The sequence below is a fragment of the Acomys russatus genome, chromosome 28, assembly GCF_903995435.1.
Source record: "Acomys russatus chromosome 28, mAcoRus1.1, whole genome shotgun sequence".
NCBI classification, from domain to species: domain Eukaryota; kingdom Metazoa; phylum Chordata; class Mammalia; order Rodentia; family Muridae; genus Acomys; species Acomys russatus.
This window is the reverse complement of record NC_067164.1, coordinates 23,441,148-23,451,881: the sequence shown is the minus strand read 5'-3', so window position 1 is coordinate 23,451,881 and position 10,734 is coordinate 23,441,148. Positions and strand designations below refer to the sequence as shown.

Here is a 10,734-nt window from a genome sequence, read left to right as displayed (position 1 = left end):
TATCGTTCTCACCTTCCTTCTTTAAGGCGTCTCCTAAACTACCTATGGTAAACAATGAGCTGTTTTTATTTTTTTATTTCAAATTCACTATAACCCAACGCTGGGGAAAAGAAATCCAACACAGACACACACACAAACAAACACACACACACATATCATGGCCAAAGTAGTTAAAGCAAGCAATTAATTAAAGCAAGCTCTTTTTTATTCGTGTACACCGGCTGCTTCCCCCTAAGGCAGAGTTCAAGAGGTTAGCCTGGGATGTGAGGGAGACAGGGCTTTTAAGAGCTCAGGAGTAGAGGGATTCCACATGGGGGATATGGAGGCCAAAATAGGCGGGTTTAGGGGACCTGAATGTAAGCCTAACACGTTAGTCCTTCCTGAAACAAAGACATGGTTGCAAGGTGGACAAAACCAAGTCATTACATCAGGCAGTCCTAACAAAGTAGCCATAGGTGGTCATAGAACCTTTGGAAACAAAGGCAGGGGTGCAAGATGGTTATAACCCACGTTTTGAAAGAAAGACATGGTTTCTACTCCTGGAACAAGCAGTGCAGAACCATTTGTAGTTAAGGTTGCAGGTGAGGCATAGCCCAATCCTTAGGAAACAGGAGGTTTAATCATAAACAGGAAGAAACCTAGTCTGTCTTTACTATAAAAACGCTTTAAGCCTAAGAATGGAGACAGGCTGGTTTTTCAGATAATTTACCTTGGGAGGGAATATACTATGATCAAGAAAATGATCCTCAGCCGGGCACAGTGATGCATGCCGGTAATCCCAGCACTCAGGGAGGCAACGAGGCCAGCCTGGTCTATAAAGCTACAGCCAAGGCTACACAGATAAACTCTGTCTTGAAACTCTTCCCCCAATCCCCCAATTAAAAAGAAAATGATCCTCCCAGGATGAATCTCCACTGCTTAGGTGTGCTGATGTCTGCATTTCCCCACGTGTAAGAAAGTCAACTGCATACTTTATGATAATAGTGGACTGCTTTCGAAACATTCCCCTTATTAAAAAAAAAAATGAATAGTTCGTCTTGGTGGTGGTCACCTGTAATCCCAGCATCCCAAAGATGGAGGCAGGAGGATCAGGAGTTCAAGGCTATGCTCACTAACTTGGCAAGTTTGAGGTCAGCTTGGATTACAAGAGACCTTGTCCCACAAAAGCGTAAGATATAGTATAGATTTAATGTATACACACACACACCTATGGACTATACATGTGTATTGCCTTTCCCTGTTACACCCTGTATTCGACCGCCCCCCCCCCCCCCGACAAGGTTTCTCTGTGTAGCCTTAGCTGTCCTGAACTCACTTTTTAGACAGGGATGTCCTCGAACTCACAGAGGTTTGCCTGCCTCTGCCTCCCTAAGTGCTGGGATTACAGGTATGCACCACCACAGCCTGTATCTTTTCTTTTCTTTCCTTTTTAAAATTGGGTATGTAGTACTCTGCCTGCATGTACACCTGCAGGCCAGAAGAGGGCATCAGATCACATTAGAGATGGTTGTGTGCCACCATGTGGTTTCTGGGAATTGAACTCAGGACCTCTGGAAGAGCAGTCAGCGCTCTTAACCTCTGAGCCATCTCTCCAGCCCCACCCTGTATCTTTTTAAAGTATTGGTCATATATCACTTTGTTCAGAACAATGCAATTTTTCATCTGTTGTCCTGAAGTAATTAGTAATACTGACTTTCTCTTTAGTCGTTGTTATTTGAGGCCAGGCGGTGGTGGTGCACGCCTTTAATCCCAGCACTTGGGAGGCAGAGGCAGGCGGATCTCTGTGAGTTCGAGGCCAGCCTGGTCTACAGAAGTGAGTCCAGGACAATCAAGGCTACACAGAGAAACCCTGTCTCGAAAAACCAAAAAAGCAAACAAGCAAGCAAGCAAGCAAGCAAGAAAGAAATTGTTATTTCAATGACAAGTTATATGATCGTCTTAACTTTTTTAAACTTTTTTTTACATATAGATAATACTAAAATTTTTATTTGTGAGTGTGCATATGCACATATGCTATGGTGTGCGTGTGGACATTAGAAGAACACTTGCAGCATCTGTTCTCTTTAACCCATGGATTCTGGGAATCAAACTTTGGCAGTCAGGCGTGGCTGCAAGCCCCCTACCTGCTGAACTGTCTCACCAGCCCACATACGAATGATCGTCACCGTCATCACTGAGGAGGATGTGAGGGTCCCGCGTGATTTCAATGAGGACGATCAGGCACTGGAGCTATTTCTTCATCTGTGTCACTTGCTTCACTCGCTGGTTCCACTCTCCCATCTTTAGAGTCTCCAGTTCCCCATTAGCTCTAATTCTCCTAAAGCCTTTTCTATATTTAAAATATTCTTCTGTCTGCGCTTCCTAGGAATTGCACCATTAGCACAACGTTTCCTCACTTTGATGTTTGGCAATTTTCTTCAGATAGAGATCCCATTCCCACAAAGTCTGCAGACTATTAGAGTCTCAAAGACTTAGCCTCCATCCTGCTGCCGTTCCGTCCCCACTGTCTGCTTGATGACGGCCTCCTGGGAACGGTGCCACCTTCCCTGCCTGTCCTTGATGCTGCAGTGTAACTCAATCTGCTCCAGCTCACTGCTGAACCAACTCAAATACCTTTCAACTAATTCGCAGGCATGCATCTCTCTCTCTCTCTCTCTTTCTCTCTCTCTTTGTCTCTCTCTTTCTCATGTTTATTTTTATTTTATTTTTTATCCAGATGACTGTGAAACCACTGAACTTTGTCACTGAAGGCTGAGACCCAAGGCCCTTCAAGCTTTCCTTCTTGTCTTGTCTGTGAGACTCTATTGTAATCTGAGCTGCTTTTCTACTGTACAGATGGATGACTTACACCCCCACCCCCCACCCTCCACATCCTATAATTTTTCCGTTTATTCTTTTTTGTTTGTTTGTTTGTTTTGTTTTGTTTTTCGAGACAGGGTTTCTCTGTGTAGTCTTGGCTGTCCTGGACTTACTTTGTAGACCAGGCTGGCCTCGAACTCACAGCAATCCGCCTGCCTCTGCCTCCCGAGTGCTGGGATTAAAGATGTAATTTTTCCTTTTAATCCTTTAGACATGGTGATGTCCTGGCCACCTGAGGTCCTGCAGTGTCCAGAAGCGACAATCACACTGCCTGTAGCTGCAGCCACTCCCAAGTTCACTCCTTAAGAAACCCACATGGGTCCCAGCCATCTTAGTTTTACATGTGAACACATTCATTATTCATGTAGTCTTATAAACTTCTTTCCAAAAACGCAATCAAATAAATGTAAGATTTTTGTTTTCTTTTCCTTTCACAAAAAGTAACATGGCTTATTGTTCTTCCTTTGTGTTTTCACTTTTTCTGCTGATTTAGCCATGTAAGACTGGTCCTTTTTTTTAATCATAATTTTTCACAAGCACTGATGATACATTTAATATATAGGACATATTAAGTCCTTTCTAATAGAGCAATCAATGGTGTAGTGGATGACCTCTTATATGTACACGATTAAAGATATGTGCAAGTAAAATATACTCCCAAAAGTGGGTCAAGGTACATACAGTTTGGGGGCAGCTTTTTTCCAAATTGCACTTAACAGGAGGATTCTCGTGTTTTGCTCTCCAGTCAGATCTATTTGGAATTGCAATTTTTTTTTTTTTTTTACAGACTTACCTACAGCAGCAAATACTGACCTTGAAGCACTTTACCATTTTATTATGTTATAACTGACATGTTCTCTCTGTTGCGAAGGGAACAGAACAAGGAAAATAGAGTAATGTAGAGGTTCTCCATACCAGTGCATGTCACGTCCTTTTGGCAAGAATGTTTAGTGTTGGTTACATTGGAAATTCTCTCTCCAGTCGGGCAGCCTTTGTGCCCGGAGAGGGTACTTCAGGTCTGTTGGCATGGGCCTCTCAAGGCCTGTCTGGGCAACTTAGTGGGACCTGTTTGAAAAGAGAAAAATAAAAAGGAGGCCGGGAGGGAGCACACTTTACACCTCAGGGGTAGCGCCCTTTTCACAGTGGAATAGCGCCCTTCCCTGAGGAAGAGAGTTCAGCTTCCCGTTCAGTGTTGCCAAAAATAAGATTGTAACACTGTAAAGATCTTCAGCTCAATAGACTTTTTATTTTAGAGTTATGTGCTTCACAAAAGAAAGTAAATGTTCCAAGAAGAAAGACATGGTTATATAGACAGAAAAAGAAAGGAAGGAAGGAAGGAAGGAAGGAAGGAAGGAAGGAAGGAAGAAGGAGCAGTGAGCTCACACCTGTAAACCCAGTACTCAGGCGGCCAAGGCAAGGGACCTCATGCAAGGTTAAAGTCATTCTGGATTGTGTAGTGTTCCAAAGCAGTCTGGGACACAGACTGATACCTTTTGTCAAAAGGAAATGAAAAGTGGTTTGGTTATTTCAACCTTAGTTTCTTTGTAAGACAGGGCCAAAAATAATTTGAAAAATCCTACGTTACTTTCTGTTAATTTGGTGTCTCCTTTTGTTTTTGTTTTTGTGAAAGTACAAGGCATTGAAGGAACTTCATCAGTGTGATAATTGAAACTGCTTGTTTGAAAAAGTCTCTTTAGTCTTGATGTCTCTAAAGTTGAAATAAATAGCTTGGGATATATGCTACTGTGAGTCATTCCACATTTCAATTATAGTCTAGTCCTTAGGGTAGGACAGGAGCTTGGTCTGAAGCAATGGGCTCTGTAATTTTTTTTTTTTTTTTTTTGGTTTTTCGAGACAGGGTTTCTCTGTGTAGCCTTGGCCATCCTGGACTCACTATGTAGACCAGGCTGGCCTCGAACTCACAGTGATACACCTGCCTTTGCCTCCCGAGTGCTGGGATTAAAGGCTTGCACCACCACGCCCGGCTCCTGGGCTCTGTAATTTTATTTGACATGTTTACATCTGCGCAAAACCTGGGATGGTTTTGTTTTGTTTTTGTTTTTGTTTGTTTGTTTGTTTGTTTGTTTTTGTTTTTTTGAGACAGGGTTTCTCTGTGTATCTTTTTTTTTTTTAATTTATTTATTTATTAATTATACAGTGTTTTGCCTGCATGCCAGAAGAGGGCACCAGATCTCATTGTAGATGGTTGTGAGCCACCATGTGGTTGCCGGGATTGAACTCAGGACCTTTGGAAGAGCAGGCAGTGTTCTTAACCACTGAGCCATCTCTCCAGCCCTTCTCTGTGTATCTTGACTGTTCTGGACTTGCATCTAGCTGCCTCTGCCTCCCAAGTGCTGGGATTACAGGCATGCGCCACTACCACCCAGCAAAACCCAGGACGTTGAAAAACAAAACGAACCCTCTGGAAGGACTGGAGATATGGCTCTTGAATTCCCAGCATCTATATGGTGACTCACAACTGCCTGTAACCTCAGTTCCAGAAAATTTGATATACCATTTTCTGACCTCCTACGGCTCCCACACAAAAGCAGTACACAGAAACTCAGGCAAGCAAACACATATACACATGAGATAAAACTAATAAACCTTTCAAAAACATAGGATGTGGGGTTGGGGAGATGGCTCAGTATGCAAAGAGTGTAACACACAGGGAGTTTGGATTCCCAGGACCCACATACAAAGTTACTTTGTGACAGGTAGGTCCTGAGGGCTCACAGGTTGGCCAGTCTAGCTGAAAGAGCAAGCTTCAAGTGTCGTGCAAATAAGGTGGAGCTAGCTGTAGGGCTCCCACCACCTCCACACATGTGTGCATGTTGCAGTGCACACTAACACATTAATATAGAAGAACAATCATAACAGCAGTGTCATTCTCACGGTTTCTAGTTTACCTGGAGCTCAGCAGTCTCCACAGGACTAACTTTTCTTCCTTATCTCGAACTCTCACTTTTCACCTAACCAAACCCTCTTTAGCATATCAGGATGGCCAGTTTCACTGCCCTTTGCACTCCGGGGCATTATTAAGTCAAGATAAGATTGCTTGAAATACAAGGACAGCGATAGTAGATCTGCTCATCAGGACAGCTACCAGGTGACAAACAGAAGGGCAGGGTACACAGTGCAAAGGAACGATTCATTCCCTAAACAGGACTGAAAAGAGCAGCAAGAGAGAAGCCTGGTGTGGTAGCACATGCCTGTGATCCCAGCACCGGGAAGGCAGAGGCAGGCGGATCTCTGTGAGTTCGAGGCCACCCTGGTTCTACAAAGTGAGTCTGGGATAGCCAAGGCTACACAGAGAAACCCTGTCTCAAAAAACAAAAACCAAAAAAAAACAACAACAAAAGAATGGCAAGAGAATTCAGCATGCTACTCAAAATCGTGCTCAGTAGAACCAGGAAGACGTGGCACAAACCTTGACACTGGTGTGCCTCAAATATACCACTATGGTCTCATTAGGGTCAAATGCAAGTGGTATTGTAGAGATATCTGGTGTTCACTGAATCTCTCTCTCTCTCTCTCTCTCTCTCTCTCTCTCTCTCTCTCTCTCTCTGTGTGTGTGTGTGTGTGTGTGTATGTGTGTGTTTGGAGGCTATGTATGTTAGGCTTCATCTTCCATTGCTGTTCCCTCTTTTTTTTTTTAATAGGGAGCTCACCAACTAAACCCAGAGCTCACCAGGCAGAGCTGGTGTGGAGCACATGCCTTTTAATCCCAGCACTTGGGAAACAGAGACAGATCTCTGTGAATACCGGGCCAGCCTGGTCTACATAGAAAATTTCAGGCCAACCAGGGGCTATGTAGTGAGGCAGTATCTCAAAAAAATTTTTTTAAAGAAAAAAAGGAGAGAGAGAGAGAGAGAGAGAGAGAGAGAGAGAGAGAGAGAGAGATTAAGAGCACGTACCTAAATGACATGGGTTCATTTTCTACCACCCATTTCAGGCTACTCACGCCTGCCTGTAGCACCAGCTCCAGGGAAATGGATTCCCTGTTCTGGTCTCTGTGGGCTTCTCCACTTTTTGAGAACATATCAACACACTTATACATAATTCCAAATAAATATTAAAAGTTGAGGTGTTGCGTGTCCTGGACCGTCTCAGTCGGGTGTAGGTCCGTGGGTCGGGAGTTTTTGAAGCGTCGGTGTGCAGAAGATAAGGCGAGTGACAAACAGAAACAAACCCAGAGCAGCTGTTTGATTCTGAGTGTATTTTGGAGACAAGTAAGTCAGGTTTATATACACATTTTAAAACGGGGGTGCTTACCCCCATGGTTATATTATTTTTTCATACAAATGAAAATACAGGAGGTAGTGTAATTATGTTGTATCAATCTTAAACAATCATTTATAAGTCATTAGATTGGTATCAGTGTATGTGCCCTCCTTATCAAGGGTCAATGTTTTTTCATTATGTCAAACACCTGTGAATCAAGACAGTTTTGTTTTGTTTTGTTTTGTTTTTTAAAGCTCATTCATCACTATCTGGAGTTTTACTCAAATTGTTACTTGTAAGTTATAATATGAACTATGATTAATTTTTAGCCATGTTTTTATTAACAAGTGGAACGGAAGTTAGTGGTAAACTTCACTGAATGACCCTTGGCTGTAGTTTTAAGTAAAGGGCCGTCTAGCAACACACTTACGTTTGGAAAGTTTTTTGATAAGAAAAGTAAAACAAAGGCAGAAAGAGAAAACATTTAGAAAAACAGTCAGGATGTTTTCAAACAATGAGTGATAAGAGGAAAAAAAGGAGGGGGGGGGACCACAATTAGCCACTCCTGGCAAGAACATCAGAGCCGTTTTAGGAAGCTCTCCCAATGAGTAGGGGCCGTCGCCTCGGTTTTGTGGTAATGTTTGTCACACAGACTCCACTGGAGAGGTTGTGACAGTTGTGAAGCATCTAGAAGATTTAACTCCACTGGCATATTAATTCCACCCACTAGACTCTGCTTTAATGATGCTATTTCTCTGGCTAGGGTGCCATTATGACAGCCAACTCCACAGGTGCCAGTGTCTCAGCACAGACATTCAAAGGAAGTCATCCTGGACCTGCCCCTCCCCCTTTCTGTGGTACACTCTTTTGTATTTTTACCTTGTCCGACCCAAATGTACCTCGCTACAGAAGAGAGAATGTGTGACTGTGTGGCTGATCCGTGCTCTTGTCATCTTCCGCACGAGCCATACTCACTCCCTCCTGTACTGAGTGGTGCTTTTTTGAGACCATCTGTTTTAGAATCCTCCTGCCCTTTCTAATCTAGACCTGGCACATCCAGTTCCCAAGAAGCTGTGCTGTTGTTCTTTTAGGGGGATCGATGGTCACAATAGCTGACAAGCCAAGTGCTAGGAATGTTCTTACTATTATATTAGTAATTTTGCCCTTCACACAGGGCAGAACTAGAAGATATGCATTTTAAGGGTGAAAAAAACTCACGAGCTCATGCACCTATTCAGGGTTACATCTGCGTCTTCTAGTGCCCATGTCCGGGATCCCAGATTCAGTATGTCCCATGATGACTCTTCATCTGCCTCACGCTATGTTTCCAACAGCCTCTGAACAACAGCTCTAATGCTACTACAGAAATATGACTAGGAAAAACAGTTGAGGGGCCAATGAGATGCCTCATCTGGTGACAGAACTAACCCCGAGTTTGACTCTGGGGACACACGTAGTGGCAACCAAGAACCGTGGCATGTGCATGTTTACACACACACACACACACACACACATACACACACACACACACACACACACACACACACACGTAGGGCAGTTGGGGATTTGGCTGCGTGGTTAATAACACATGCTGCTCTTGAAGAGGATTGAGGTTTGGGTCTCAGTACCTATATGGCGCCTAATGAATGTGTGTGACTCCAGTTCCAGATGAGCAGACGCCCTCTTCTGGTCTCCACAGACACTGTATGCACACAGTGCACAGACAAACATGCATACAACCATCCATACATATAAAATAAAAACGAATAAATCTAAAATGGAGTTGCAAGTGTAATTTTTTTTTTTTTTGAGACAAGGTTTCTCTGTGTAGCCTTGGCTGTCCTGGACTCACTTTGTAGACCAGGCTGGCCTCGAACTCACAGAGATCCACCTGCCTCTGCCTCCCAGGTGCTGGGCCCTATAATTTTGTTACATTATCATTATTCACCTATACTGCCTTGCATATTTAAAGTAAATTACCTTCCTCGGATTCCTCTTCCCAGCATCCCTCCTATCTTGATGAGAACCATGCTTGTTTCTTTACTAGTGACAAGGGCTCATGTGCACCATGCATGCACGTGGAGGGCAGAGACGGCTCTGGGAAGTCTGTTCTTAACCATCCACCTTCACAAAGGTTTCAGAGATGGAATTTTTTTTTTTTTTTTTTTTTTTTTTTTTAAGATTTATTTATTATGTATACAGTGTTCTGCCTGCATGTACACCTGCAGGCCAGAAGAGGGCACCAGATTTCATTGTAGATGGTTGTAAGCCACCATGTGGTTGCTGGGAATTGAACTCAGGACCTTTAGAAGTGCTGTTAACGTCTGAGCCATCTCTCCAGGCCCATCAGAGACAGAACTTAAGTGCCTTTGCCGCTTCATTCCTCACTGTCCAATTCTGGTTTTATAACCTGTTTTATTGTTTTTGGGTTTTTCCCCCTAGGCAACTTACTTATTTTAGATTTTCCTATTTCTATTTGTGTGTGTGTGTGTGTGTGTGTGTGTGTGTGTGTGTGTGTGTGTTTAATACAGGATGCCATGAGCCTAATGTCCTAGCAAATTTATTGGGATTACTTACAAGAGTATGTGTGTGGGATTATTTGCAGAACTGTGGATGACTGAAAGGCAGCTGCATTTTCAAAAGTTCCCAACAGCATGAGACACAACTCAGGAAAGCTGTATCCACCCATGCACAGCATGGATTCAGCTCAATTGGTTCAAGATTCTCCCTTCCCCAGCGGTTGTTACCGTATAAAATCTTGGGGAGGCGGTCTTGTAAATCTTTTGAGTTCCTGGTGCTTCTGGAGACTGGTGAATTCTATTTATTTCCTGAGATTTTGCAGGAGTTTCTCTTTCTGAGTCTTAAGAAGCCTACCTACTGGAAATAATGTTTCAATGTGAAGAAAGTAGTTGTAACAAACACCTGTTCTTGCTATGAGGCCTCAGGTAGCCTCACATAATTCTCAGGCCTCAGGCTCCAGAATTCCCTGAGTAGAGAGCAAGCCGAGGAGGAAAGGGTTTTGTGGTCCATCATTGAAGGAAGTCAGGACAGGAACTCAACCGAGGCAAGAACTAGAGGCCATGGAGGTGTGGGGCTTACTGGCTTGCTTAGCCTACTTTGTTACAGAAACCCAGGACCACCAGCCCAAGGATGGCACCAGCTACAGTCTGCTGGGCCCTCCCTCATCAATCACTATTTAAGAAAATGCATACAGCCTGATCTTTTTAAAAAACATATTTTATTAATTTATTCATATTACATCTCAATTGTTATCCCATCCCTTGTATCCTCCCTTATACAGCTTGATCTTATGGAGGCATTTTTCTTAATTGAGGTTCCCTCCTTTCAAATGACGCTAGAATTGGCCATGGCAGTTGTGTTCGCTCTTAGTGACCCCTAAGAGGATGTCCAGGAGAAGTGTGTCTGTGAAGGTTTGCAAGGCACAGGTCTCTGTCTCCTGACTGCAATGGAATCTGGGCTGTGTTGACAGCTTTTTCCTTTGTAGCTTCTGGGGTTTCATATGAGAAGTCAAAGCTATACAGTGCTAGTGTTGTCCTGTCTCTCATCAGTACCGCTCCCCCCCCCCCCCCCAGCTTCTTAGAAGTAACTTTTTTTTTCCCTATCATTTTAAAGCTCTTCTCTTTATAAAGA

At 43.4% G+C, this 10,734-nt stretch overlaps 1 pseudogene; it reads right to left on the bottom strand.

Moving 5' to 3' along the window:
- Positions 1 to 2,203: 2,203 nt before the first annotated feature.
- Positions 2,204 to 8,349, bottom strand: LOC127210538 (translation machinery-associated protein 16-like; annotated as a pseudogene).
- Between the last annotated feature and the right edge of the window lie 2,385 nt (positions 8,350 to 10,734).